Genomic DNA, 5,762 nt, shown 5'->3' with positions numbered 1-5,762 from the left:
TTTCAAAAGTAAGTATTTGAGGAATGAAAACATCTTCGCTGAATGGGTTGTGTTGCATGTTGTAGACACTGAAAGCACTAGCTGACTAGACACTCACAAGATGGTGGTGCCTTCAGAAGTATTAACCCTGACTTATTCCATATTTTGTTACCGCCTCAATTCGAAATGGATTTTTCTCGCCCATCTACACCCAGTACTCCATATTGACAAAGTGAAAACATGTTTTTAGACTTTTTTGCAAATTGATTGAAATGTTGATCTCATTTAGTTAAGTACTGACACCCCTGAGTCAATACTTTGTAGTAGCACCTTTGCCTGCGATTACGGCTTTGAGTCGTCTTGGGGATGTCTATCAGATTTACACATCTGGATTTGGGGATTTTCTCCCGTTCTTCCCTGCAGATTTTTTTTTTCAAGCTCTTAAGTTTGTTCCCTACCACTCCCCATCAATCTTCAAGACTTTCCACAGATTTTCAATGGGTTTCATGTCTGGGCTTTGGCTGGGTTGATCAAGAACTTTCACATGTTTGTTCTGAAGCCGTTCCAGCATTGCTTTGGCTGCTTGGGGTCATTGTCCTGTTTGAACCACCATGTGTCATGGTAGGGATGGCGTTAGACGGGGAATGAGCTGTGCCAGGTTTTCTCCAGATATAGCGCTTTGCATTCAGGCCAAAGAGTTGGTTTTTGTCTCACCCGATCATAGAATCTTTTGCGTTATGATCAGTCTTTCATGTTCCTTTTTGCGAACTCCAGGGGCCTCATTAATAAACCCTGTGTAAGTACAAAATATAATCAGCGCATGCACGTTTTTGGGTTTCAGGCATAAGTTGGCATTCATAAAAAAAATTACTTGGTGCGAGTGCGCTCACCTCCCTGCAAACTTTAGACCATGCATATGCACATCTTCTAGTGGTTGAAATATTTTATTGCAAGCTGGCAAGTACGTAATCAAATTTGATTTGTCACATACACATGGTTAGCAATGTTAATACGAGTGTAGGGAAATGTTTGTGCTTCTAGTTCCGACAATGCAGTAAAACCAATGAGTAATATAACCTAACAATTCCGCAACTACTACCTTTATATACATACACACACACACAAGTGTAAAGGGATAAAGAATATGTACATAAAGATATATGAATGAGTGATGGTACAGAATGGCATAGGCAAGATGCAGTAGATGGTATCGAGTACAGTATATACATATGAGATGAGTATTGTAGGGTATGTAAACATATTAAGTGGCATTGTTTAAAGTGGCTAGTGATACATTTTTTTTTACATCAATTTACATTATTAAAGTGGCTGGAGTTGAGTCAGTATTTTGGCAGCAGCCACTCAATATTAGTGATGGCTGTTTAACAGTCTGATGGCCTTGAGATAGAAACTGTTTTTCAGTCTCTCGGTCCCTGCTTTGATGCACTTGTACTGACCTCGCCTTCTGGATGATAGCGGGGTGAACAGGCAGTGGCTCGGGTGGTTGTTGTCCTTTTGATTTTTTTTGGCCTTCCTGTGACATCGGGTGATGTAGGTGTCCTGGAGGGCAGGTAGTTTGCCCCCGGTGATGCGTTGTGCAGACCTCACTACCCTCTGGAGAGCCTTACTGTTGTGGGTAGAGCAGTTGCCGTACCAGGCGGTGATACAGCTGCTGCTGCGCCTTCTTCACGACGCTGTCTGTGTGGGTGGACCAAATCAGTTTGTCCGTGATGTGTACGCCGAGGAACTTAACTTACTACCCTCTCCACTACTGTCCTGTCGATGTGGATGGGGGGCTGCTCCCTCTGCTGTTTCCTGAAGTCCACAATCATCTTCTTTGTTTTGTTGACGTTGAGTGTGAGGTTATTTTCCTGACACCACACTCCGAGGGCCCTCACCTCCTCCCTGTAGGCAGTCTCATTGTTGTTGGTAATCGAGCCTACCACTGTAGTGTCGTCCGCAAACTTGATGATTGGGTTGGAGGCGTGCATGGCCACGCAGTCGTGGGTGAACAGGGAGTACAGGAGAGTCCTCAGAACGCACCCTTGTGGGGCCCCAGTGTTGAGGATCAGTGGGGTGGAGATGTTACCTACCCTCACCACCTGGGGGTGGCCCGTCAGGAAGTCCAGTACCAGTTGCACAGGGCGGGGTCGAGACCCAGGGTGCAAATCGGAGATATGATAAAAAGCTTATTCACAAACTAACAGGAAAACATAATGCAGCAATTTGCCATTACTGAGCAGATCAAAAATCTGTTTTATTAAAAAATTTATATAAATGCAAGAGTTACTGTGCAGTTCACCTATGGAAATCAGTCAATTGAAATACATTCATTAGACCATAATCTATGGCTTTCACATGACTGGTAAAACTGTATGCATCTGTTGGTCACATACCTTTTTAAGAAAAGAGAAGGAGCGTGAATCAGAACCTGTCAGTTTCTGATGTGACCATTTGCCTCATGCAGCGCGACACCTCTTTCACATAGTTGATCAGGCTGTTGATTGTGTCCTGTGGAATGTTGTCGCACTTCAATGGCTGTGCAACGTCCCTGGATATTGGCGTGAACTGGAACACCCTGCCGTACACATTGATCCAGAGCATCTCAAACATGCTCAATGGGTGACATGTCTGGTGGGTATTCAGGCCATGGAAGAACTGGGACGTTTACAGCTTCCAGGAATTTTGTACAGATCCTTGCGACATGGGCTGTGCATTGTCATGCTGAAACATGAGGTGATGGCGCCGGGTGAATGGCACGACAATGGGCCTCAGGATCTCGTCACAGTATCTCTGTGCGTTCAAACTGCCATGGATAAAAAGCAATTGTGTTTGTTGTCCGTAGCTTATGCCTGCCCATACCATAACCCCACTGCCCCAATAGGGTACTCTGTTCACAACGTTGACATAAGCAAACCGTACTGTCAAGTTCTCTAAAATGACAATGGCTTATGGTAGAGAAATGAACATGAAATTATTTGGAAACTGCTTTGGTGGACATTCCTGCAGTCAGCATGCCAATTGAACACTCCCTCAAAACTTGAGACATTTGTGGTTTGTGGACCTTTTATTGTCCCCAGCACAAGGTGCACCTGTGTAATGATCATGCTGTTTAATCAGCTTCTTGATATGCCTCACCTGTCAGTGGGGTGGATTATCTTGGCAAAGGATAAATGCTCACTAAAAGAGATGTAAATACATTTGTGCCCAAAATTTGAGAGAAGTAAGTGCTTTGTGCGTATGGAACATTTCTGGGATCTTTTATTTCAGCTCATGAAACATTGGCCCATTACTTGTTGCATTTATATTTTTGTTCAGTGTAATTAGACATAGGAATCTTTTTCCTGTTTTATTTTCATAATCATTGCAGTATAAATTCCTCACCTTTTTAGGCTGTGATGGATTTATATTCCTGAAGGAACACATTATCATCCCCATCTCATTTAATTGGACAAGTAGCCTAGTAAATAGGTAGGCTATACTGTACCTACGACCGTAGCACAACCATGCTGAAACCACAATCAATTACCTTTCTACATTAATGCTTTAATTACTTAAAAAGCTGATGGTGAATAGCACACTGACTGTTTTATGTTGTTTGTGTTAAAACTACTATTCCTTTCTAGGCACATTACCAAATACTATCAGAACATCCCTTGTTTGGGTCCGCATATGATTAAATTGACCAAGTAGTCGTTCCTGTCAGTTAATTGCTATTGTAGTCCTTTGTAGCTCAGCCTGGCGCTTGTGACACCAGGGTTGTGGGTTTGTTTCTCGGGACCATCCACATGTAAAATTTATGCACACATGATTGTAAGTTGCTTTGGATAAAAGTGTCTGCTAAATAGTATATATGATATGTTATTATTGTATCTTACTCTTGCATCAAGGTTAACACAAATGTTCCATTCTGGATATGTTCATTTGTTTGTTTTATTCAACCTTTATTTTGTAAGATTGGTGTCACACCCCCAGGTATGTTGTGTTGACACTGGGTGGCGTTGGCAACCATCTTACAAAATGAAAGTTGAATAAAATAAATAAATTAACATATCCAGGAAGGAGAAGTTTGGCATTAACCTTGATGCAAGACTAAACAGCACACAATTGACAGGAACAACTTCTGGGTCATGCTAACCCAAAACAAGGGATGGGATGTTCTGATGGTATTTGGTAGTGTGCTTAGTGGGAATAGTACTGTTTTTTAAATAGTTTTTAAAATATTTTTTTGCATAGCACACTGATTGTGATGGCTGATGGTGCATGGCACACTGATTGTGATGGCTGCCACTACCTAATACCATCAGAACACCCCATCCCTGGTTTGGGTCCGCATATAAGGGAATTGACCCAGGAGTCGTTCCTGTCAGCCATGTGCTGTTTACTTTTGCATCAAGGTGATGCCAAGCTCCTTCCTGTATATGTTTATTTATTTATTTTATTCAACCTTTATTTCGTCAGATGGGTGCCGCGCCCTCCAGGGGCCAAATCTGTGATGACCTGATAACTAAATATTTTTAAGGACACCAAAAGTATGTGGACACCTGCACGTCAAACATCACATTCCAAAATCATTGACATTAATATGGAGTTGGTCCCCCCCTTTGCTGCTATAACAGCCTCCATTCTTCTGGCATGGGTTTCCAGTAGATGTTGGAACATTGCTACGGGGACTTGTTTCCATTCAGCCACAAGAACATTAGTGAGGTTTGATTTGATCAGCTCCTTGGTCTTACTGATGTTGAGAGTTTGTTGTCCTGGCACCGCACTGCTGTCTCTGACCTCCCTGTAAGCTGACTCATTGCTGTCGTGATCTAGCCTACCACCGTCTTGTCGTCAGCAAACTTGATGATGGTGTTGGAGTCATGCGCGGCCATGCAGTTGTAGGAGTACAGGACTAAACACACACCCCTGAGTGGACCCCATGTTGAGGGTCAATGCGGTAGAGATTTGTATTGCCTACCCTCACCACCTGGGCCCTATCTGTCAGGAAGTCCAGGATCCAGTTGCAGAGGGAGGGGTTCAGTCCCAGGGTCCCTAGCTTGGTGATGAGCTTGGAAGAGACTAAGTTGTTGAAGACTACAGCTCAGCCTATGAACAGCATTCTAACATACTGTAGTTATTTCCCCTCTTGTCCAGTTGGGAAAGGGCAATGTGAAGTGCAATTGAGATTGTCTTCTCTGGATCTGTTGGGGCGGTATGCAAATTAGCTTGAGTATATGGTATTTGGAATGATGGGTGTTGCACAGGATGTTGGTGGCACCTTTATTGGGAGAACGGGCTTGTGGTAATGACTGAAGCGGAATTAGTGGAATGGTTTAAAATACATCAAACACATGGTCTCCAGGTGTTTGAAACCATTCCATTTGCGCCGTTCCAGACATTATTATTCTCCCCTCAGCAGCCTCCTGTGTGGTGTTGATGTGTGTCATGACCAGCCTTTCAAAGCGCTTCATAATTACAGATGAGTGCTACACAGGGATATTCATTTAGGCAGGTTACCTTAGAGTTCTTGGGAACAGGGACAATGGTGGTCAGTATGAAACATGTTGGGATTACAGACTGGGACAAGGAGAGATTGAAAATGTCTGTGAAGACACCTGCCAGCTGCTCTGCGCCTGCTTTGAGAACGCACCCTGGTATTTCGTCTGGCCAGGAGGCCTCGTGATTCTTAACCTGTTTAAAGTTTTGCTCACATCGGCCATGGAGAGCACATAAAAGGCATTTATTTACCTTGTTTGGGAGGAATGAAAATGTGTCTAATATAATCAGCGTGTCAAAAA

The sequence above is a fragment of the Oncorhynchus tshawytscha genome, linkage group LG12 (genome assembly GCF_018296145.1).
Source record: "Oncorhynchus tshawytscha isolate Ot180627B linkage group LG12, Otsh_v2.0, whole genome shotgun sequence".
NCBI classification, from domain to species: domain Eukaryota; kingdom Metazoa; phylum Chordata; class Actinopteri; order Salmoniformes; family Salmonidae; genus Oncorhynchus; species Oncorhynchus tshawytscha.
Note: the sequence above shows the minus strand (reverse complement) of the source record.